Genomic DNA, 25,564 nt, shown 5'->3' with positions numbered 1-25,564 from the left:
CTGCCTTTGCTGTCTGCTTTTTGGATACTATGGAGAGGTTTTTAATTTCTTTAATTTTACATTTTTTATTACAGTTGACTGTACCTTGAATCTGAGTAAAACACACCAAACGCTCTCCACTGTACTTAGACCACCCTTCAGAATCACCGAGATGGGCTGCCTGATTCCCATGGGGTCCAGCCTTGCAGTTTTTCTCATTAAACCTAACACTGCTCTCTTTACATCTCTGGGTCCCTTCACTTCTGATTTCCTTCACTTCTCTTAGTGCACTGCTCTGCAGTCTGAAATCCCTATTTTCACTCCCAAATCCAACTGGTTCACTGCAGTTATCTGTGGTCCTCAGGTCAGATGTGACCTGTGCAGATGAATCACCCCCTGATGTCATTCTTGTAGTGCAGCCTTATGTCACCCTGTTCAGTTCACATAATAGTCATCATTATAATTAAGGATGCTCAGAGTTGCTTGACTGTCTTCTCGGTTACAAGCTTTATGCGGGGAGATTCTATATGTATATATGCATTGCTCACATGTGCACATTATTTTCATTGTAGTTGAAAATTACACAATTTAATTTATATAAAATTTAACTTTATTTTAAAGTTATTTTTCTTTTTGACTTTACAATTATTACTTCATTTACTCTTAACAGGTTACTCTTTTATAGATATGAAATGAAGCTTTAATGTTTTTATTTTTTTGCATTTTTTTTATTTAAAGAGAAAAAAGAAAGGAAATAAATAATTAAAAAACAAAGCAGTAAAAGGGTACAAATAATACAGAATTGCAAGGAAAAAATACAGTAAGATATCACTAGTTAATAGGTTACATATTGTCATCTTTGAAATAGTTGTCCAAATTATAAAATTAAAGCATGTAAAGTGAACATTCATACAATGAGATTGAAGACAGTGCTGATCAATGATCCAACAAAAGTTCAGTAATATAGATTTCCATCCTACACACTCAAACATACATGCAATTATATCCCTTAGACCACCTTCCTTTCCTCTTTTTAATAACATTTACATATTTTGGGTTTTTTTACTCCCACAATTCTTATTATTTTTTTGGAGAGAATAAAATCTAATGTGGCTAAACAAAACAGAGTCGGTTAGAACAAAAGGATGGGCATAGTACATGATGCAAAAGTAGAATATCAGGTGATCTAAAATGATTACCATTGTGCCTCTTGCTATTTTTTAAAAAGTTGCCTATATCCTCAGGTATAATAGAGTTGATCAAAACAGTACAGAACAAGACCAATAAAACCTACACTGGAGACCTTACAGGATTTCAAAAGAAGATAATAATCAAACCATAATGGGCATCTTAGTGAATCTTATTGTCTTCAAAGTGGTTGCCTATACCCTCAAACTTGATACTATCAAACAAAATAGAATATAGTAAAATCTGCCAGAACAAGATGGGGAGAGCAATACTGGGGTTCATATCACTTTAATAGGAAAACAAAAAAGTTACTATAATATATCCCACTATTTTTTAATTTAGTTTTCCCTTAATTGAAAAAAATGTAAGAAAAACGTAGATTAATTTTATTTAAAAAAAGGGTGGGATTGAGGTAACAGAGGACATTGTATTAGAACAACACAGGTCAGAACCGAACAGTTTAAGCATCATTGTGTTTCACCCCCAGATAATCTAACATAATAATAGTCACCATAGTGCCTCCTTCCTTGAATTATTTGAGTATAACTTCGTATACTACAGCATCAAGCATATCAAGTCAGTTTGAAGCTGTTCAAGAGAATGAAGAAATTATAAGGTTTTTAGAACCAGTTAACAGAAAATGAACCATGGTTTCTATATTATCTCTTTGCCTATAAAAATTTTTGTTTATACTATTGCATATAGTAACATATAGTAAGATATCCCATGTTAAAACCAGTGGAAACAGGTGTACAACAGCTTGATGGTAGTTCAAAACAAGATGATATTAAATCAGCACTAGCTTTTATGATGTGTTGTTTTCTTCAGAAGAGCTATTCGTACTATCACCCACACTAAAATCAAACAACCCAGGTTAAAACCATTGCAATTAATGAGTGATAACGTTATGTGGATTCAAACCAACATGATTGGGAATCATGATTACCACATACTTTTATGTATTCTTATCATTTCTTATACTAGGGAAACTATTCGGTATTTACACATGTGATTTTGATTTATTTGACTTATGCATATGGTCTCAAGCTGCGTCCATTTATTTATAAATATCTCAATGTGATCATTCTTTATAGCTGAGTAGTACTCCATTGTATAAAAATACCACAACTTTTTATCCATTTCTCAGTTTAATGGTTTTAAATATGTTACTCTTGGTTGTCTAACAGGTGGATTATAGATCTGGAATTCATTCCATGCTATTTCCATTTTCATTCTGTCTCTTAGCCATTAATAAACTCACTCAAGACATTACTTTGTCCTATAGGTGAATTTCTCCTGATATCTACCTCACTGTCAATCTCATATGAATTGTCATATTTATTTTAAATAAATCCATACATTGATGGGCAGACGTAGAAATAAAGGCTGCTCTAACTTTTGGGGTAATTATTAATTTTCTCCTCTCAGTATAATTGTCTATCAATAGAGCAACTTTTTAAAATGATGCTTTTATTACCTATTTTTCATGTGGAAGGGATAGCAGTTTCAGAGGGTTCAGTCCGTGGTTGATGTTCTTCAAAGCAGGAAGGTTTCTCACTTCATGGAGGTGAGGGAAGCCAAGCAGGAGACAGTGCCAAGGAGAGTTCTAGGGACCATATATAGTGCCCCCAAGGTCACATGTTTGTGTCCCACCTAGAGGTGTGTGCTACTGTTCTTCCTTTGGTCAAGATGACATTTCCTGATGAATGATTACAGGGTCAACATATTGCAGATCTAGAACTTGAGATCTTTTCATTTTCATTATTTTTATCATTTTTATTATGGACTACAATAATTTCAGAAATTTCCATTTTTTCAGACTATTCTGTAGGTTAATTGTCCATGTCAGTTTCCTTTTATATCAAATTAGTAAATAAGACTCATATACCAAACCTTGTCTAGATTAATTGTGTCATGAGTATGCATGATGACTGACTGCTCCCATCTGCATTCCAGGATGATGCCTGAGCCTCGTAACTGGTTACTTGGCACCAGAACAGCATGTGATGATCTGAGGTTCACCAGCACATCTCGAAAGGACGCTAATCTTGTATAATATCCCAGTGTTGTTATCCCTGGGAAGAGGATTTCTATGAGTAGAAGAAACTTTCACATTAGATGATGAGGCAGAATCTGAATTTCAGTGCAAATTCAGTGGAAGTGCCTATTTACAATCATAGGGATAAGTGTTCTATTTACTTAACCAAAGGGAGTAGAAGTCCAGTAAATCACAATATAAAAAAATTAAAATGATTGTTAATGTAAGCAAATCATGGTTCAATTCTATTTCATGAAAGAGAATAAGGTTCTCTTATTCTATGATTATATTTAATGAAGAAAGCTGAAGTGTCCCCAGGAATCTCTAGGAAGGATTGCTTTTCAGGAAATAGGCAGTTAGACGTATGTCTAACAGGTGTCTTCATTCTTGTAAGCTCTCTGTAGCTTCTACTCTCTGCTTCCCCTCCTGCTATGCAGCAGGAATCATTTTAATACTCAGAGCATGTCAACATGCATAAAAATTAAAAAGAGTTAGCATTTTCATGAATTTAAATTGTTTTTCTTTTTCAATAGCTAGCTCATGATAAAACTTCTTGATAGGAAAGCATCTATTCATCTATCTTGGTATCCTGTCAAACATTTACAATTAATATATACCTGGAGAACTATCTAATAAAATACCGAACTGCTTTGTGCAGCCATTGGGTAAAAAAAGTTTGAGGAGGACAGAGATATTGCTAAGAGGTATGATATCTTTGCTGTGACCAAGTCTGAGTGTGTGAAGGGGGTGTGGCCATAGACAAGTGCATCCAGTTCCAGAGGCATCTAGTTCTTCAAGGATTCTCTTGATGCAGGGAGCTGTTTGATTGCTGGAGATGAGAGAACTTGTGGAGAGAAATTCCATGAGCTCCTTCTGTATCCAAAATACACATGGCAAGCTTTGAGTCTATGGTTGAATGGCAATGAAAAATAGCTTTAGGAAAATCTATGTAGGCATCTTCTTATCTATCTATCTATCTATCTATCTATCTATCTATCTATCATCATCATCTGTCTACCTCTGTACTCATACTTATACCATTTAATATATGATGCATTATACTTCACTCTTCTATTTACAAGGAACTTTGGGAGATCTGATTTCAAAGTTAATGTCAGGAGTGGTAACATCTTGCTTGAATCTTTGGTTTATTGTCAGGTCATTGCACCATAATATATGTACATATGGGCTGCTAGATGTTTTCTGGTGATACGTGTGGCCCACAAAGAGCAGGGGGTGGGCCTGGGGTATGATATAGGTTTAACTCTGTCTCCACTTTATGTCAGGTTTTCCTCTTTACCATTCTTCCTTTCTGCAGTCTGCCTGCAAATATATGGAAAGTGTCTTAGTGTGCCTTACGCCTCACACCAAGCCTGCTTCTGTTCATTTTGTTTGGAAACTCACTGGTGTACATATTCAGGTGTGTTTGGTCATGTTCATATTCATATATTTATACTTTTAAAAACTGTAGAAGAACTAAGAGAGGTTGGGGAACAAATGTCTCTTGCAATTTTCATTCCTGCCTGAAGTTTCTTGGGTAAAGCTGGCAGTGACACAACTTGTGTTAAGCCCACGTGGCCACTAGGGGTGCTTTCACTGTGAAGACAGCAGGTCATCAGGGCAGTCACAGGATGGGCACAGGTGAAACTCCTTGGGAGGTAAATCCATGTGTCTGAGGGGTGGGGACCAAGTCAGAACATCAAGGAATTTAGAGATTAGACAGGGTCTTTCAAAATTTATTCTCACATTTGTGATGTAATGAAGTCTTGTTGAACAGATAGAGGCAGGCACAAAAATAGACTTCTGGAGGTAATTATGTTATTTTAAGTAGGCAGCAGCCAGCTGAGCTCAGAACTTGGAATTGCTGTCTCATGATCCCCAGCTTCCAGGAAAATGCTTAGTTGAAAACAGCCTAGGAGACTCACAGTCTTGATGTAGGGAAAAACCAAATGTCACTGATTGTACTCTTCTTAGTTTATTGTACAACCATTTCATTGGACAAAGTGCTAGCATCAATATATGTTTAAGTAAAAAAAAAAATGTACCTCTGTGGATTCTTCAATTCCAGTGTAAAGAAATTGTGTCATTCTTTATAGGTTTTTTTTAATTCCAGCTCAGTTTTAAGGCCGTATTCTAAAAGAATTGCTAAGACTAAGTTGTATTTTTAAGCAAAAAATAATTTTATCATTGGTACTTACCAGAAAAAAAAATCTATCCTTGTCCATCTAGAGCTCTGGCCATCCTAGTTTGAGCCTCTCTTTGAATGAGGTAGGTTGCAGTACAAGTCTTTGCAGGACTATGTACCTCCCCTCTGCTGGCCACAGCCCTATCAGGCTTCATTCTTCACAGGAAGGAGGGCACTGAGGTTGGGACCCATCTCCTCCTGGTTAAGTTTACCACTGCTCTTTTAGCAAACTACTGCAAAATCAGCCCCTCGAAAACATATTAAAATCTATTCTCTGGAGATTTGGGGTTCAAAAATCCAGACTGAATGTCACTGAACCAAAATTAAGACGCATAAGATTTGTTTTTCTTCATCATTATTTTAAAATTATTTTTTACAATAGCCATTTTAACTGGAGCGAAGTGAAATCAGCACACAAAAGGGACATTATTCTCACTTTTGTTGTGGCCCCATTCACTACAGCTAAGGTAAAGGACCAACCTAGATACCATCAATAGATGAATGCATAAAGCAAATATGGAATATATACACAGTGGAATACTGTTCAGCAACAATAATAAAATTCTGGCTGCCTGCCGCCTCTCCCACCTGGGGCCCATACTACCACCGCTGCGGACCGGAAGGTGAGTGCCCAGCCAAGCGGAGACGACTCCGGTTCGGCCCTGCCTGCCGCCTCTCCCACATGGTCCCCTATGACTGCTGCCAGCCAGAAGGAGAGGGCCTAGCTCAGCGGAGGAGACTCAGGTCCGCCTGCCACCTCCTCTGGCCAAGGAGCACGCCACAGCTACTGGCCGGAAGGAGGGAGCTAGGCCAAGCTGCTGAAACCTGCTCTGACCTCACTTGTGACCTTCTTATGATCTGGAGAGCACCAGCACTGCTTCCACTGCTTGGAGGAAGGGGCAGTCCTGCTGAGGAGGTTTGAGGCCTACTTAGGCCATAAAGGAACCTTCGATAAGCCTGGGGAGCTTTGCCATCCAAAAAGCTGGATTGTTAAAAAACATCCAAACCCTGGGAGATTATGAGATCCTTGCTCTAAGGGGTTGGGGGTCCAATGGGCTTGCAGCCACACTATACTGGACTTAACAGGATTTTGTATTGCCTGGACCACACCAGGTGGCCTTCTATCCCTCAGGGGATCTTTGCTACCAGAAGGGGAAACTGTGCAAATTGAGGAGGCTTTAGGTCTACCTGAGAGGAGCCTGGCAAGCCTCTTTTAATCCAGGGGCTCCGCTGCCCAAGGAGGGAGCTACTACCAGAGGAGTCCCAAGAGCCCAGGACATAAGAGTGAATTTACAACACAACCAGGGGAAACTCTGGAACAACACTTGAAACACAGTAATATAGGAAAATGACAAAATGAAAGACCAAAATGCAATCTCAAACATCCAACCCATCCCAAGAAAGACTAGGAGCCATGTACATAGAAGAAAATACATGCCATATACCTGAAATACCTGAAACAATAGTAACAGATAAAGAAGCAGCTCCAGGAAGCTTTGAAGGAATTCAAACTACAAATAATCTATCAGGTAAAAGAAGAAATAATAAAAGAAATGAAGGAGATGCTGAACATATCTAAAGAAGACAGAGCTAAAAAATTGGAGGAACTACACAAAAGGATAGAATCTCTGGATGAACAACATAAGAAACAAACAGAATATATAAAACAGATGCAAAGAGATATACAGGAAATCAAAAGCTCCACTGAAAGTTGTAAAAACCACCTGAATGAATGTGAAGATAGAATTTCAGACCTTGAAGACAAGATTGCAGCCAGTGAACAGGAAAGGAAAGATCTTTTAAAAATAACAAGAAATCAAGAAATAACAATTCAACACCTGCAAGATGATGCAAAGAAAAACAACATAAGGTTGATAGGGATAAATGAAAAAGAAGGCGACAATACAAAGAATGTCAAGAGGATATTTAGAGAAGTAATTGCTGAAAACTTCCCAAATATGAAATTGGAAACTGATAACAGGATCAATGAGGCATATAGAACTCCAAATAGCCATAACCAAAATAAAACTACACCCAGACATATAATAATCACCATTCCAGAAATCGAACAAAAGAATAGAATATTAAAAGCTGTCAGAGAGAAAAGACAGATCACCTATAAAGGAAAACCTATCAGAATCACAACAGACTTCTCAACACAAACAATAAAGGCAAGAAGAGCATGGAGTGAAGTATTTCAGACACTAAAGGAAAATGATTTCCAACCTAGACTGATGTACCCTGCAGAACTGTCCTTCAAAATTGATGGAGAAATAAGATACTTCCACGACAAAGAACAGCTGAAGAAATTCATGATCACCAAGCCAATCCTGCAAAGAATACTGAAAGACAGTCTAGATACACTTAAGGAAAAAGCCACTTAACAAAGCAGACAATTAAACAGAACAGAAAGATAAAGATGCAACAGCAGAAATATAACATGTCACCAATAAACCAATATATAACAGTTATAACCATTAACATAAATGGTCTCAATGCACTAATTAAAAGAAATAGACTGGCAGAATAAATCAAGAAACAAAATCCAACCATATGCTGTCTACAAGAAACCCATCTAACCCAAAAGGATACTCACAGATTGAAAGTCAAAGGATGGAAAACAATACTTCATGCAACAGGAACCAAAAAAAAAAAAAAAAAAAAAGCTGGGGTAGCTATTCTGTTTGCAGACAATGTGAACTTCAAACCAATAATGATCAGAAGAGACAAAGCAGGTCACTACATACTGGTTAGGGGAAAACTTCAAAAGGAAGAGATAACTAGCTTAAATACATATGCACCAAATTCCAAACCACCCAGTTATATAAAACAAGTAATACCAGAAATGAAAAACCAAATTAGCAGTAATACAATTATAACAGGAGATTTTTAACACACCATTGACACCAATGAACAGATCAACAAGACAGAAAATCAGCAGAGAGATAAAAGAACTGAATCACACGTGTGAACAAATGGAATTGATAGACATATACAGAGTATTCCGCCCAACAACAATAGAATACACATTTTTCTCAGCAGTACATGGGTCATTCTCTAAAATAAACCATATATTAACTCACAGAACATATTTAAAGAAATGCAAAAGAGTTGAAATTATCCCCTGCATGTTATCAGATCATAGCGCTATGAAATTAATAATTAATGATAAAATAATTAATGACAAAAATCCCATAATCACATGGAAACTGAATAACACACTCTTGAGTAATCAGTGGGTCACAGAGGAAATTAAAGAAGAAATTAAACAATACCTACAAATAAATGAAGACACAAATACAACTTACCGGAATCTGATGCAATGAAAGCTGTCCTCAGAGGGAAATTTATTGCACTGAGTTCCCACATCAGGAAAACAGAACAAATACAAATACATAATTTGTTGCTACACCTCAAACATCTAGAAAAAGAAGAGCAAGTCAAGCCCAAAGCCAAAAGAAGAGAGGAAATAATAAAAATCAGAGCAGAAATCAATGCAATAGAGACTAAGAAAACAATACAAAGAATCAATGAATCAAAGAGTTGGTTCTTTGAAAGAATAAATATAATTGATAAGCCCCTAGCCAACCTTATTTTAAAAAGGGAAGAAAAAGCTCAAATTCATGCAATAAGGAATGAAAAAGGTGAAATCACTACAGACCCAATAGAAATACAGAAGATCATCAACACCTATAATCAAAAACCTCTATTCTCAAAGGTTTGATAACACAGAAGAAATAGACAGATTTCTAGAAGCATATGAAGTACCAAAGCTAGGTCAAGAAGAAGTAAAACTGCTGAATAACTCAATTTCTATTCATGAAATCAAAAATGTAATTAAGTCATTACCTACAAAGAAGAGCCCAGGCCCAGATGGATTCACTGCAGGATTCTACAAGAAATAAAAAGAGGAACTAATGCTGACACTCCTCAAACTCTTCAATAAAATTGGAAGGGAAGCAATCCTTCCTAAGTCATTACTACTAAGTCAAATATTACTCTAGTACCAAAACCTGAGAAAGACCCAACTGAAAAAGAGAACTACAGACCAATCTCCCTAATGAACACAGATGTAAAGATGCTCAATAAAATATTGGCAAATAGGATGCAGCAAGTCATTAAGAATATTATACACCATGACCAAGTGGATTCATTCCAGGCATGCAGGGATGGTTCAATATACATAAATCAATAAATGTAATCCACCATATCAATAGAGTCAAAAGTAAGAATCACATGATCATTTCTATAGATGCAGAAAAAGCTTTTGATAGGATACAACATTCATTTATGATAAGAACCTTACAGAAAATTGGAATAGATGATCTTTACCTCAACATAATAAAGGCCATCTATGACAAACCAACAGCCAGTATCATACTAAATGGCCAAAAATTGAAGGCCTTTACTTTAAAATCAGGCACAAGACAAGGATGTCCCCTGTCACCGCTCCTATTTAATATAGTACTGGAAATACTAGCCAGAGCAATTAGACATGAAAGAAAAATAAAAGGCGCAAAAATAGGAAAAGAAGAAGTTAAATTATCACTATTTGCAGATGATATGATACTCTACATAGAAGACCCCCAAAACTCCATTGAAAGACTCCTAAATATAATAAATAAATTCATCAATGTGGCTGGATACAAAATCAATCCTCAAAAATCAATAGCACTCCTATACACTAACAACAAAATCACAGAGAGAGAAATAAGAGAAGCCACTCCCTTCACACTAGCAACCAAGAAAATGAAATATTTAGGAATTACTCTCACGAAAGAAGTGAAAGACTTATACAGGGAAAATTATAATACATTGAAAAATGAAATTGAAGACGGTCTCAGAAAATGGAAAGACATCCCTTGCTCATGGATAGGAAGAATAAATATTGTGAAAATGGCCATTCTCCCAAAACTGTTATACAGATTCAATGCAATCCCAATAAAATACCATCAACATACCTCATAGATCTCAAGAAATCAATCCTAAAATTCATCTGGAGTGAGAAGAGACCTAGAATAGCAAGGACAGTTCTAAGCAGCAAAGGCAAGACAGGAGGCATCATAATCCCTGACTTGAAGTTATACTACAAAGCAACTGTAGTAAAATCAACATAGTACTGGAATCAAAACAGAGCTGAAGACCAATGGAATAGATTAGAAGATACAACCACAACTACAAACACACTCAACCACCTTATCTTTGATAAAGGGGCCAAACAGGTTCACTGGAAGAATGACAGTCTCTTCAATAAATAGTGTTGGAAAAACTGGCTCTCCATATGCTGAAAACTAAAACTAGACCCATGCCTGTCACCATATACTAGAATAAAATCTAAATGTATCAAAGATCTAAATATTAAAACAGAAACACTAAATCTATTGGAAGACAAATTGGATAAAAATCTTGAAGACATAGGGGTAGGTAGAGAATTCATGAACAAGACTCAAACCACACAGGAAATACTTCCCAGAGTCAATAACTGGGATCATGTCTTATTAAAAAGTTATGCACATCGAAAGAAATCTCTAACATAGTGAAAAGAAAACCCACAAACTGGGAAAAAATCCTAGTGAACTGTCCATCAGACAAAGGACTTCTGTCTAAAACATACAAAGAATTAAAAAAAAATCAGACCCCCAAAATTCAAAGACCCCATCCAAAAATGGGCATCGGAGATGAATAAACAATTTTCAGATGAAGAAATACAAACAGCAAATAAATACATGAAAAAATGTTCAGCATCACTAGCCATTAGAGAAATGCAAATTAGAACCACACTGAGATTTCATCTCACTCCTGAAAGAATGGCGAAGATCAAGAAAACCACCACCAACAAATGCTGGAGAGGCTCTGGGGAAAAAGGAACTCTCCTGCACTGTTGGTGGGAGTGTAGACTGGTGCAACCATTGTGTAGGTCAGTCTGGAGATTTCTCAGAAAGCTGGGACTAGAAGCTCCATTTGACCCAGCTATTCTACTTCTAGGCATATTCCCAGAACTGAAAGCATCATACCACAGTGATATATGTGCACCCATGTTTATAGTAGCACAATTTGTAATAGCCAGATCTTGGAAACAACCTAAGTGTCCAGCAACTGAGGAATGGATTAAAAAGTTGTGGTATTTTTATACAATGGAGTATTACTCAGCTATAAAGAATAATCACATTGAGACATTTATAAATAAATGGACACAGCTCGAGACCATACTCGTAAGTGAAATAAATCAAACTCATCTGTATAAATACTGAATAGTTTCCCTAGTGTAAGAAATGATAAGACTACATGAAAGTACGTGGTAATCATGATTCCCAGTCACACTAGTTTGAAGCCATATAATGTTTTCACTCATTAATTGGAATGGTTTTAATTTGGGTGGTTGTATTTTATTGTCTTTGATACTACAAATAACTATTTTGATGAAAATAAGAGCGTAATAGCTAGCGCTGATTTAATATCATCCTGTTTTCAAACCCCATCAAGTTGTTGTTCATTTGTTTCCATTGGTTCTAACATGTATCTTATTATATCTTAATGTATGCGACAGTATAAGCAAGCTTTTTATAGACAAAGAGATAATATAGAAATTGATGTTTGGTTTCTGCTAGCTGGTTCTAAATACCCTGCAATAATTTTATTCTCTTGAATGGTTTCAAACTGTCTTGATAAAATTGATGCTATAATATACAAAGTTAGACTCAAATATTTCAAGGAAAGAGTCACTATGGTAACTACTATTAATGTCAAGCTATCTGGTGGTGAAACACAATGATGGTTAAATTTTTCGGTTCTGACTGGTGTTGTTCTATTGATATGTCCTTTTTTATCTCAGTCTCCCCCCTTTTTCTTTCCTTTTTTTAAAAATTAATTTATTTCTTAGTATCTTTTAATTAAGGGAAAACTAAATTAAAAATAGTGCGATAGATTATAGTAATTTTTTTGTTTCCCTATTAACTTGATTTGAACCCCTGTAGTGTCCTCCACATCTTGTTCTGACTGATTTTATTATATTCTATTTCGCTTAATAGTATCAAGTTTGAGGGTATAGGCACCATTTGGAAGGCAACCAGATATTCTATGATGCCCGTTATTATTTGACTATTATCTTCTTTGGAATCCTGTAAGCTCTCCAATGTGGTTTTATTGGTCTTATGTACAGTTTTGTTCAGTTCTTTTATACTAGCTGATATAGGCTACTCTTTTTAGGACAACAAGAGGCATAATGGTAACCATTGTTGATCACCTAGTAATCCCCCCCACTTTTGTTTCATTTTATGCTATGTCCATCCTCCTGATCTAACTGACTCTGTTTTGCTTTGTCACATTGGGGTTTTCTTTGGTCCGTCTTGTTTTGTTTTTTGGTTTTTGGCCTTTTTAAAATCTTTTTTCTTTTCCTCTTCAAAGAAAAGTTAAAAAAAACTGTGGAAGTAATGGAAACTAAAATGTGTGATTGTTAGCATAAAAAAGAGAGGAAGGAAAGTGATCTAAAGGATATAACTGCAAGTCTATTTAAATGTGTAGGATGGAGAACAATATTGCTGAGCTTTTCTTGGATCATTGAACAGAACTGACTGCAATCTCACTGTATTAATCTCCACTTTGTGTGCTTTAATTTTGTAATCTGGACAGCTGTTTGAAAGATGACAATGTGTGATCTATTAACTGGTGAACTCTTACTGTATATTTTTTTCTCTTGAAATTCTGTATTACTTCTAGCCTTTTACTGTCTTGCTTCGTTTAGTTTTGTTTTTCTCTTTAAAAAAAATGAAATTCTGTCAGTTTTCAGCAAAATTGACAAATTAGAGCAATAACAACATTAAATGAAATAATCCAAATACAGAAACACAAATATTGCAAATTTTCTCTCATATGTGAAAGTTAAAAACAAATTGACCTGAATTTAATACAGTGACTTGAAGAGATTGGGGAGAGACAGGTTGTACAGAGGGAGGTTGAATTTGAATAGCATACATTTTAGGTATCTGCTGAAACATTACACAAAGTTCCTTACTATGTATATTTAATATATACTCATCAAAACCAGAATAAATATCAGGAAAGAGAAAATAAAAGGGAAAAGATCTCAAGTCAGCAGATCCCTGAGTAAGTGTGATATACAGGGAAGAACTATACCTCCTATAATGGCACAGAATAAGGATAACTCTTGCCAATAAACCTGCTTTAATTCAGTTAGTGTTTAATGAATTTTCTCAGCCTGTCCTAGTTCAGTGCAGGAGGCCATGTTCCCAGTCTTCCAGCATTCAGGCTTACTGTTTTAGGGTAACAAAACCTAGTGATGTGTGTGCTTTGATGGCTGTAGACAGACTGTACGTGTTTTGTGTAAGAGAGTACAAATCACTCAGCATTACCAGGATAAGATCTGCTGATATTTGCGTGTGGATGTAGTGCTGCAGAAGCCCAAGGAAGATAGTCAGCAACCACAGAGGAAAGATTGCTAGCACAGACTTGTAAAGCATTCCTTGGTTGCCTTGGAAGAGTAAACCACCAAAAGAAAGTTGCATTCTTGTCAAATTTTGCCATCAACTGCTTTAATTTCAGAAGTCCTCTGTATTTAAAGTACATTAGACTCAGAGTTAACAGTGCTTTGGCCGGCCTTATTTCCAGAATACTTTTCATCTAGGTCAAGAGATCACTATCTCTTAATCAAATAACAGGAAAAGCTAAAGTGATTTTTCCTAGAAGTTATTTCTGAATTGTGCCAATAAATGTCTTCAAATGTTAAAGAATTTTTAAAAATTAGATCATGCACAAGGCTCCATTTCATCAAAATGGAGGAGAAATTGGACTGATAGGTGACACTCACTGTTACGTGTTTTATAGTGCACTTCTGAGTTAACTCAGGACTGGCTTCTTGCCTATCAAAAAGGAATTATGCTCAATTCAGCATAGACACATCTCATAGTAAACAGCCTCAATGAATCACCTGGGTATTTTCCATTATACAGAATGACAAAGTGGGGACAACCTACCGCCATACCTTAAATCAGGCTGTGTGTTCTAATCTCTTCATAGAAAAGATCTCTGACAACCACAATCAGAGGCAAGAGAAATTCCACCGAGGTACAGGAGTTCATCATTTTAGGGTTCACAGAATGGGGCTCCTGCTGATGCTTTTTCATCTTATCATTTATCTTCTCAGCCTCTTGGGGAATCTCACCCTGATGTCCCCCCTGATCTGTACTGAGTCTCAACTCCACAACCCATGTACTTCTTTATTGGAAACCTATCCTTCCTGGACCTCTGGTATGCTTCTGTCTATGCCGCTAAAATCCTGATGACCTGTGTCTCTGACAACAAACAGTTCTCCTTTGCCGGCTGAGTGGCCCAGTTCTTCTTTGCTGGACTGGCCTACACTGTGTGCTAACTACTAGCTGCCATGGCCTATGACACGATGTGGCCATCACCAACGCCCTGCTTTATTTCCAAGCCATGTCCCCAAAATTACGTGTCAGTCTTGTTACAACTTCCTACTTGGGTGGCTTTGTAAACTCCACTATCAGCAGCAGTGAGACTTTCATCCTGAGCTTCTGTGGTGACAGTCATCGATGATTTCTTCTGCAACCTGCCCCCACTTGTCAAGTTGGCACGTGACGTAGAGGCAAGCTACCAGGCTGCGATGTACTTCATCCTGACCTCCAACATCACTGCCCCTGCCGTACTCATCCTGGCCTCCTACATTTCCATCCTCCTGGCCATCCTGGAGATCCATTCTGCCCTGGACGCCTCAAGGTCTTCTCAACGTGTGGCTCCCCACTGGCAGCTCTCACCCTGTACTACAGTTCCATCCTCTTCATCTACTAGTGGCCCAGCTCTAGCTATGCCCTGAAGTGGGACAAAATGGTGTCAGTGTTCTACACCATGGTCATCCCCATGTTGAATCTCTTGATCTGCAGCTTAAGAAATAAAGACGTCAAGGAGGCCCTGCAGAAAATTCCAATTAGAGCGAAGTTTCCTTAAATGCAAGTTCTTGATTACAGCAGTTTAACACTATATCCTTGTCACTAGCCTGGACTTTCTGAAAAAACAAAAAGAAAGGAAAACAATCCCTTTTGTGAAGATAGCAGTCTGCATGTATGTTTGATTCATAATAGTTACATTTTGGAGAACTGAGTTCTTGACTTTTTTTCAGTCACAATGCCTTGTTTGTCCCAAATTTCCTTCCCTTTCTGAGGTCTGCCTCTCTGTTCCCTACAGTCTCTCTTTTATTTTGCTCCTTAATTTATATCCTGTGTTTCTCATAAGAGAAAAATCATATTCTGCTTTCTTCTTCTTGTATAGTGCAACAAGTTTCCTATCTAATAAATGAAATAGAGAAAAAATATTACTTAGAGTCACTGTGAACCCCCAATAAAAGAGCATTCTTCCCCTTTTCCCCACACACAAAAAAAATTAGGAGATCCTAGCAACAGTCGGTCAGCGATGTGAGAAGGGCAGGAAGATGTAAATGACCGTGAACACAGGAATAGATTCATGAGTAGAGGCAGAATGAGTGATCTTGAATAAAAACTTTACATGCAGGGGAAACTCAGAATGGAAGTCTTTACTTGGTGAAGCAGGGATTGGTAATAACTAAGGACCTGCAAATGTTTGTTTCTTTTCTTTCAGTCTTTTGCATAAATTTAAAATAAGAGAATATGTCATTATGAAGTATCACATTTCTTAATCACAGTCATCTTTTTGCGTGTAAAACACGAGTCTGTGAAACAGAAAGAGGCTCTGCAGCCCAGCACACCGGTTTGCAGGTCTTTCCTAATGCAGTGCTGCATGGCAGGTGGTGTAAAAAGAAAAGTTTTCTCGATTTCCACAGCTGCAGGCCAGATGTCCAAGTTCAAAGCTCTGATGGGTCTGCTTCTCTCGAGGTTTTTCTCTTTGACTCACAGATGGCTGCCTGGCTGCAGGGGTCCAGCATGCTCTTTCTTCTGTGGCCTCACACCCTGAGTGACACTTTGTATCTTTGAATTCTTCTTGGCAAATAGGCAAGTTGGGCAGGATTAGGCCCCCACTAAATGCTGGGTTTGGCTTAACCGTATCTCCCCAGGCCTGATCTCCATCTGCAGTCACATTGCATGTCCTGGAGTACAGATTTCAGGGCACACATTGCAGTGAGACTTGATTCAGCTTTAACACCAGGGAAGCATAGGGTCTGTCCAGTGAAGGAGCCAGGGAAGGCCATTCAGGGCAAGGGAAGAGCACACATAACAGAAAAAATTATAGAAAATTCTCAGTAGCACAGTTCAGAGAAATTCTGTCAACTTTTAATAAGATCTTGCTCACTTGATCATATTGTAGTTAATATGTTATGCATCTCCATATTCCACGCAAACTCTTAATTGTGTCCCTGGAGACAGCGATACATATTTCTGGGTGCTGTGTGGAAGAGATCTCAAAGGGCTACTGAAGAAACATGCATATTGTGTCCTCCAAGCTGTACAGCAAATACCACAAAGGATGGACAGTGCTGCTTCCTGGAACCATTGCTGCTGACCAGAGGTAAGCATCTAAGACTGAGGGCAGTCGAGTGGTTTGGCCTTGCTGTGCCTGCAGCTGGACTTAGAAGGGGAATGCAGTGTGGTGTGGCTGTCAGGTGATCACTGTGATGTCATCACCAGAGATATGTGCGCGCACACACACACACACACACACACACACACACACGCACACACACACATGGGCTCCACTCTAACTCAGATTCCATCCAGGGGTATATTTTTTCCTAATACACAATTTGAAATTCAGTCTGATATTTATGCTAAAAGATCATGCATTCAATAGCAATGAGAAGAAGCTGAGGACAAAGAACTGAGTTGCGATCTGTCTGTTCATGTTACTACCCCACCCTGCACTCCCTCCTAAGAGCGCATCTTTAGATGCTGGAGAAACACATCCTTTGCACAGGTTTTTGAGTCCAAGTGAAGGTTACAGGGAACAAAGATGCTCCAGGGCACAGTGCTCTGTGTGTACAGAGGTTTAGTAGGCATGGTTGTGATGTTGTCTGTGCCTTTTATCATATTCACATATGATCAACAGTTTAAACTCTAGGTGGAGAGGAGATCTCAGGAGTCCGTATTCATCCTTCTTATTGCAGTACCTTATACTGTGTCAGGAAAGTGCACTTTGTTTTTCTGAGAATTTAAGCTATGTGAGAAGTAGACACTACATCAGGAAAAACAGGTCCACGATACAGAAGTAATTAATTAGATATCCTCTCAATATGCATGAGGTACTACTACCTGGCTAAGCATTGGTTGGGATACTGCAGTACAGCAGTAAATAAACAGACTTTTTTTCTTGTGGATGATGTGTTCTAGTAGGGAGACATGGGTCATAAATGTGAAAAATAAGAGTTAGCATATGATACAAATTAGAATGCAAGAGCTAGAAATGGAGCATAACAGAACAGGATCTGTGTATAGTCAGATGGATGAGGATTATTGGAGAGAAGTGGGAATGGAATCTTTTAAAAAATAAGTGATTAGTATGAGCCCTAGCAAGGACATATGCAAAGACCCAGAGGAGGTGAAATATGCAAGTTTCTGGAGAATAGTATTTCAGAGAGAAGGGATACACTGCTTAAAAGACAAATGCATATTTGAAAAGGTGGGAAAATCACCAATACAAGAGCAGAATGAAGGGACAGAAGAGCAGGCTGAGTTTTAAGAGATAATGTGTTTCAGAGAGATCTCAGCTGTGGATAATTGCAAGGCCATTTTGTGTGTGTGTGTGTGTGTGTGTGTGTGTGCGTGTGTGTGTGATAAATTAGGCATCTTTACAAGGTTTTAAGTACAGGAGTCACAGTGCTTCATTGATTTACTGGACCATACTGGCTACTCTGTCCACCATGTACCAGAGGCACAAGGGTGTAGACCAGTTACCTGGTGATTGCAATTCTCTTGGTGAAAATGGCAGTGGCTGGAGCCACAGTGGTAGCCGTACAGGTAATAGGCATGGGAAGGATGAAGGAAAAGGCATCAGGGTTTTGATTCTGAGAGAATGAACAGTATACACTAGAGGATGTGAATAAATTGATTCTAAATTTTTGAATTCAGAAAGAAAAGCGAGCATCTCATGAAGTGATAGGGAGAAGAAATACATAGATCAAATTTGAAAGTGAACATTAACAATTTAGCTCCAAGCATAGGAAGTTTAAATACTTGCACCTGTCCGTAATCTCTTAATAGCATTGCTAGCACTGGAAATGAAGATAGACATCTTCTATGACAGTTTTTCAATCTAAGAAGCCTAAGCAGAAAATCCACTGATAAATTGCTGAGAATGTTTGAACCCTCTAAAATTTTGTGTACTTATTGTGTGTGGATATTGGGGAGAGTTATGTTTAACTAGTTCCTACAGAGCTATGTAATTTCTTATCTTTCAGTCATTAGTTATTTTCACATGAAGAAATTAAGGAATTAGAGGCTAGAGAAGTGACTGATTCGTCTTTTAGGGAAACAAAAATGGGAGAAAATACTAATGCAGCTGTCTTTGCTGCTTCTCATTGTTGTACCCCAAAAACAAGTCCCCAAGATGTTATCCAGAATATAGGGCAAGATTTTTTTTTAAAAAGAAAAAGAGTGCTTTTATCTAAGCTGGCACCAGCGACAGAGTGCAGATGGAGTTTGCAAAGCTGTGTAACTGAGTTAGAATTTTGACAGATTTTTATAGCCCATTAATCACATAACCACAAAATACATAAGCTGGCAGGAATGGGGAAGGCCTTTGTTACACTTTGCTTGAGGTCAGAGATGTTTTACAGTTGGTGGTTACCCCTTTTTGTCTTTAATTTACAGCCCTTGGCCTGCTAATTCTAGGAACATTTGTTTCTCACAAAGGGAACAAAGATTGACACAGCAAACAGGTTACTAAGGTGATGATGCATACAGAACAGTAAGGCAATGCTTCTGTTAACGTATAACTATGTGGTTGGTGCTCAGTTACATGGTTACTAGGGTGATAAGCATAGCACAGAATGACAAAGCTCTTTTTGCTAATAACAATCTTTTTAGCTTTGCATTTTAGGATTTTTTTTAGCATCTTAGTACAACACTCATGTATCCAAAGCTACATGGGTATAGAGAGATTTTTACTCTGCTATAGAACATTTTATTACAACAGAAAAGTTCCTCTATAGTGTCCTGCTGAATTGTTTCAGAGATGCCAACTAACTGGAATCATAACTGATTGCCACTGGGAAATGGACTAACCATTTTGGGGGAAATATGCTCCTGAGAATGAAGATAAATTTCATAATCAACAAGTACATCATGCTTTGGCCCCAGGCCAGTGAAGCTTTGCACTTCTAAACCAGTCTTAATTTTGTATTATGGTAGTGGGTGACATAATATTAAGGTTCTAGATTTTAATAGTCTTCTTAATGATACCACTGTACTGACTTTAATTACTTATTTGTAGAAATTTGACTTTATTATTTTTGTGTAAACTCAGAATTTATAAATTCCTTTTTCCTCAGATTTAAATTAGCTAGCATTTAATAGCTACACTACCTGTTCCCTATACTATCTGTGCATTTTACCTATGCAATATTGCAATTTTTTACCATTTTGCACGTGAAGACATGTATGGTTGCAGGTTAAGATATTTTTCTAAGATGACAGACTTATCAAGTAATGGGATCAGTTTTAAAACACTTTTATTTTACTATGATCATCTTGGGTTTTTGTCTCGTATTTATTTATTTTAAAATTTAAATTATATATATATGTTAAAATTTACACACTTATGGGTTACCATGTGATATTTCTATTCGTGTGTGTTGTATAATGTTTAAATTATATCAATCTCCTCAAATATTTGTAATTTTTTTACAAAAACACATTGAAGATCCTTTTTTCTTGCCCTTTGAACTACAGAGTAGATTGTCATAACCTACAGTCACCTCTTTATGCAACAGCACAGCTGAAGCTGCTCTTTCCTGTCTATAACCCCGTTTGGAAGCACACATTGATAATTACATAGAGTCAGTTCCAGTACCAGGTCTATAGCTGAACAGCCCTGTGACTTTGCTTACTTGAACTCTGTACTTCACTCTCGTTCACTGTTATAAAGTGTGTAACCCTCAGTCCTCTGGTGCAGAGTTGTAATGAGCTCTAAGTGGGTTAATTAAATATGGGTAGCATAGAGACTGACGGATGATCAGACAGGTCTGTTTTTCTCTACCTGTTTTAGTAGAAAGCTTAAGATGCTACATTTTATACACAGCTTCAGACAAGAAATGCTCAGTTTATGGAAGGATATGGAAACTTTCTGAGTGCTCACCACAAATCAAAGATAGCCTACAGTTTTCCAATATCTGCTCTTTAGTCAGTCACACGATCTGTCAGGAAATTGTTAGTCATTTCATTTTTCTCATCAGTCTTACAAGAAAAAGGGACTTTCTGCAGTAAAGCTGATAAATGGATTCCATAATTTTAAAATCATTATCACTCTAAATCTTGTCATCTTCCCAAGTTCCAATTTAAAGTTCTATAATGCTAAATAATATCAAATAGTATTTCCCAAGCTTTTTAGTAATTGTTAATTAACCAGTAGACCAAGTTTCTTGTATCAATAGAAAAACTAGTGTTAGCTTTTTTTCTAGTGGTGATAATAATCAGGTTTTTCTCAGTGAACATGGAATTTGCACTTTCCTCACCAAATTCATACTGGGGCATCTTAGCAGACCCCTGCTGGCAGCTGATCATCCTTGGGATAATTCTAGCTATCTACTTGGAAACCTTGTCAGAAAATTGACCCTGGTTGTTTTAATCCAGGTTAACTCCCGGCTCCACACACCTATGTACTTTTCCATCGGCAGGCTGTCATTCTTGAACTTCTAGTACACCTCTGTGTACACTCCCCAAATCCTGGTCAGTTGTGTTTCTAAAGATAAGTGCATTGCCTTGTCTGGATGCGGGGTTCAGTTGTTTTGCCAAACCGTCCAACAATCATTGTTTTAGGTATTCATCCAATAAAGTGGAAAAGTTAGTTCTACACTAAGACTGCTATTGTTGCAGACCTGTGTCTCTTGCATCACTGTGATATTAGGGAGAGTGCTCAGGAGTGGTGTGGATTGCAAAATGACAACTGGTAATAAGACCAAATATGGTTTAAATCCATGGAACATATGTGCCTCTGGATTACGCGTCACCCCAAGGAGTATTCTCAAGGGCGAATATGTCTTCCAAGTCCTTTCCCTTGGGCAGCACAGCAGTGCAACCCTTAGGAGGAGAAACAGTACCACTGAATTGAATAAAACAGATTATGAACAGCAAGAAAAAATTCACATCGTAGGAGCCCATGTTTCCTCTGCAAGTCCCTCTGTCCTGGCCAAATGGCAGAAAGTGTTGCATTTTTCCCTGTGGGCTTGAACTAAACCAAAGCTTTAGATATCACCAGGCACTGATACCTTGACACTTAAACTCCCTGGGTCGGGTCCCCTATCCCCACAGTGCAGACAAAACAAGGTTGGATATCTCTTGCCTTGTTATCCTTCGCAGTAACATACTGCTAACCTGATACATCCTGTGGGCTGCTCACCCTGGCATTTAGCACATCTTGGAGGCCCAATAGGGCCTGGTAGGATGATTTATGGTACTGCCTGGGGGACTTCTCTGCCATGGCTCTTGGGGAATCTCTACCACACTTTCCAGGGTAAGGGACACATTCTAGAACCATGCTGCTGTTTTTTAAATCAAAACATTTTAACTATGAAAAAAGGACTTACTGTTCAATTTTCAAAGTACAACTGATATCTTTAATGTATTATACAATGCCCTTTATAAGAATACAGGTGAAAGATTAAGTTTTACAAGTCAAGAGTTTTTAGCTCAAAGTTTAGAACTTTATTATTGGAAGAATATCACAATTAATGACCAGTGAATGTTAGTAACATTTGTTAAAATAAGCCACATAAGAAGAATAGTGGACAGTGAACCACTTGTCTTATCTGCAGATTTCTCAAATTTCATATTTTATCATATATAAGTGTTCTGCTTATTTCTACCAAAAATATCTTGACAGGCCCTATTCATCTGTCACATAGGAAACCTACCAGTAATTGATTAGCTAAGATTCACTTTCCAAATATCAGTGATCTGTGGTATATGACTTTATCACATCCTTATATTAATCATTATGTAGAAAAAAATGGGTTAATATTTAGAGGAAAAGTTATTTAAACATTTGAAAGTATATATAAATAAATAAATACTCAGTATACACATTAAACCCAGAATCATTTTTTGAAAACTATATCAATATTAAGGGAATCTACAATATATACCAGAGATGATAGTTTAATCACTAAAACAAAATAGATAAAATAATACAAAAGAAATATTTTGGTTAAATTACATTTAATAGAAATTGATTTTTTTTGACAATAAACTTTCCAGCCTTTCTCTTGAAGTAGTGTGATATCACTTAGCAGTGATGGGAAGAATGCATATGAATCAGACACAGCCTGTGCTAACGAGTTTTTCAGAGCTTGTTTCATATCTTTATTCCTCAGACTGTAGATAATGGGGTTAAACACGGGGAACATCACAGTATCAAAAGTGGCAACCATCTTGTCCCTCACAAGAGAGTAGCGGGAGCTGGGGTGAGTGTAGATGAAGAAGATGGAGACAATCTGCAGGGTGACAGAGACAAGATGGGAGGGGCATGTGGAAAAGGCCTTGAGGCAGCACTGGGTGGAGCAGATCCTCAATATGGTGGCGATGATGAAGAGGTAGGAGGCCAGGATGAGCAGGGTGGGGGCAATGACATTGGAGGCCAGCAGGAAATACAACACACACTGGTAGCTGTCTCTCACATCACATGCCAACTTCACCAGGGGTGGTACATCACAGAAAAAGTCATCAATGATGTTGTCTCCACAGAAATCCAGAGTGAATGTGTTACTGGTTAGGAATATTGCATTGAGGAAGGCCCCAGCATAGGAGAATACCACCAGACAGATGCACAGGCTCCTGGGCATGGCCTGAGCATAGAGCAAGGGGTTGGCGATGGCCACATAGTGGTCATAGGCCAGCAGGTAACATTCACTGTAGCACAGCTCATCACAGAAGAACTGGGTCACACAGCCTGCAAACGAGATGCTTTTGTCCTCAGAGAAGCACATTACTATTATGTTTGGGGTGTAGATGGAAGAAGACAAAAGATCCAGGAAGGACCTATTTCCAATGAAAAAGTGCATGGGTGTGTGGAGCTGGGCATCATTACAGATCAGCATGATGAGTATGTTGTTTCCCAGCAGTGTCACAGAGTAAACATCCTGGAATACCATGAACAGGATCAGCTGCATTACAGGGTGTCATGAAGCCCAGCAGGATGAACTCAGTCGCTGTGTGACTGCCCCTCTCCATCACTCCTACAGTTCACCTAGGGATGGAGTAGACAAGAATTTGATTGTACCTCCAGGGCCAGAGCAGTTGTGCTCTCTGTTAGGCTCTGATATTTAGTTAAGGCTAAAGGGGAATCTGCCTCCTATGGTTGGTGTGTGGGACTTGCCTAAGCATTAATGTTCTCATTACCATGGCACACATTTAATATCAGGCATGTTAAAGTGGCTTTGGAGGCCATCTTTTTTCTCAAGGCATGCATCTGCTTCCAGTGTCATTTTAGACTCTTGAGATAGAGCTTCAAAGATGACATGATGAAGTCTTATTCTATAGAGTCTTTATTCTACAAGGAAGAACTTTATTAATAAATAAATAAAACCGTAACAGCAGATAATGTTAATATTAATGTTCTGTGCTGCTGGAAAGTAAAAGTTGATGAAAGACTCATGCTTAACTGGACCGGTTGAATGTAAATCCAGAGAAAAAATTCCCTTTTACCATTTCCAGCTAGTAATGGGCAAGTTGTTCTGAACCCATGAAAACTGGGAAGTTGCCCGCAGTTTGAGAGGTGATGACTAAGTCTATTTCCACAATTACAGAAGACACTGTCCCCTCCACTAGGAACCTTGAACATCTTTGTCATAAATCTCAGGGAACAAACTTGATGGAGGATAAGGGTGATGCTTGCTGGTGACTGAGAAGTTAATGTTTCTTTTTATGTCAGATTTTAAAAAGTTACATCATGGTATATATATATGAGGTCTAAACTCTGGGAGTTAATTGTATTTTCCAATCTCTGCAATTAGTCATGGACATTAGTCTTAAAACCAGTTATCCTAAGTTGATTTTGTTTCTAACAGTAGCTCTGAATCATTACATTGAGAAATCTTCTTTTTAAGACAAATCTTTTTAATATTTTCTTTATGATCATGAAATGAAACTTAATGTCAGTGTATTCAGTTGTGCACAGTCATGTATGCCTACAGTCATCTATGAGTATTGTCACATATAAAAGTCACAGAAACACATTTCAAAATTCTTACACAGTTTACAAAAAAATTAAAATTACATGCCATGCATTAACAATATAACATACTTATGATTCTTTATAAATATTTTAAATTATAATACCAAAAGAGAATTATTTAGTGGAATATATACACATAGTGAAGTAGATAATACATGAGGAATCACCGTTATTTTATTGGAGACTGAATCACGAGAGGAATTTCCACTGTTAACATGCTTTTACTGACAAGGCGGACAACTCTTGATAAATTTTCAAGCAGAAAAACAGCAGTCCTTTTTCAATTGAAAACCCCTAGATAAATTGGCACATAGAATACTTTGCAAAATGTATTTTTTCCTGTGTTTTTAGAATGGTGTTTTTAGAATGGTTACTCATGTGGAGTAACGCTTCAGTCCATGAATGCTGTAATTTGTGAACAATTTGATTTGCACACACAAGTGTTCAGCAAAGTTTTGCTTCCCTAGAGAACTCTGCACTAGGTGATGAACACAATTGTGGACAACTTCCCAGCAGGAACACATAAATGCAGCTATGGTCCCAAGAACTGTGGAGCAAAGGAAGTTCATGAACCGAGGTACTACTGTAATTTTAGACCTTTACAGAGCACAGTGTCTACCAGGATTTGATGTAGGTGGAGGGACACCTTTTCACGCACAGCTGACTATCCTGTGGATCCTGGGTACTTTCATACTTGTCTATTACATAGCATGTAGCTGGTAGGGCTCTAAATTTGTGACAATTAAATATCTCAATATGCACTCAAAAGGTGATCAACAAGGCTGTTG

The 25,564-nt window shown here is 37.7% G+C and overlaps 2 pseudogenes; one reads left to right on the top strand and one right to left on the bottom strand.

The window, feature by feature from the left end:
* LOC134475032 (olfactory receptor 9G19-like) overlaps positions 1–15,368 on the top strand; it is a 49,930-nt pseudogene extending 34,562 nt beyond the window's left edge.
* A 6,176-nt stretch (positions 15,369–21,544) lies between these two features.
* Positions 21,545–23,773, bottom strand: LOC134475031 (olfactory receptor 9G19-like; annotated as a pseudogene).
* Between the last annotated feature and the right edge of the window lie 1,791 nt (positions 23,774–25,564).

Source organism: Cavia porcellus, unplaced genomic scaffold (genome assembly GCF_034190915.1).
Source record: "Cavia porcellus strain 051 isolate PalLab524CR breed Dunkin Hartley unplaced genomic scaffold, mCavPor4.1 scaffold_50, whole genome shotgun sequence".
NCBI classification, from domain to species: Eukaryota; Metazoa; Chordata; class Mammalia; order Rodentia; family Caviidae; genus Cavia; species Cavia porcellus.
This window is presented reverse-complemented; position numbering and strand designations above follow the sequence as displayed.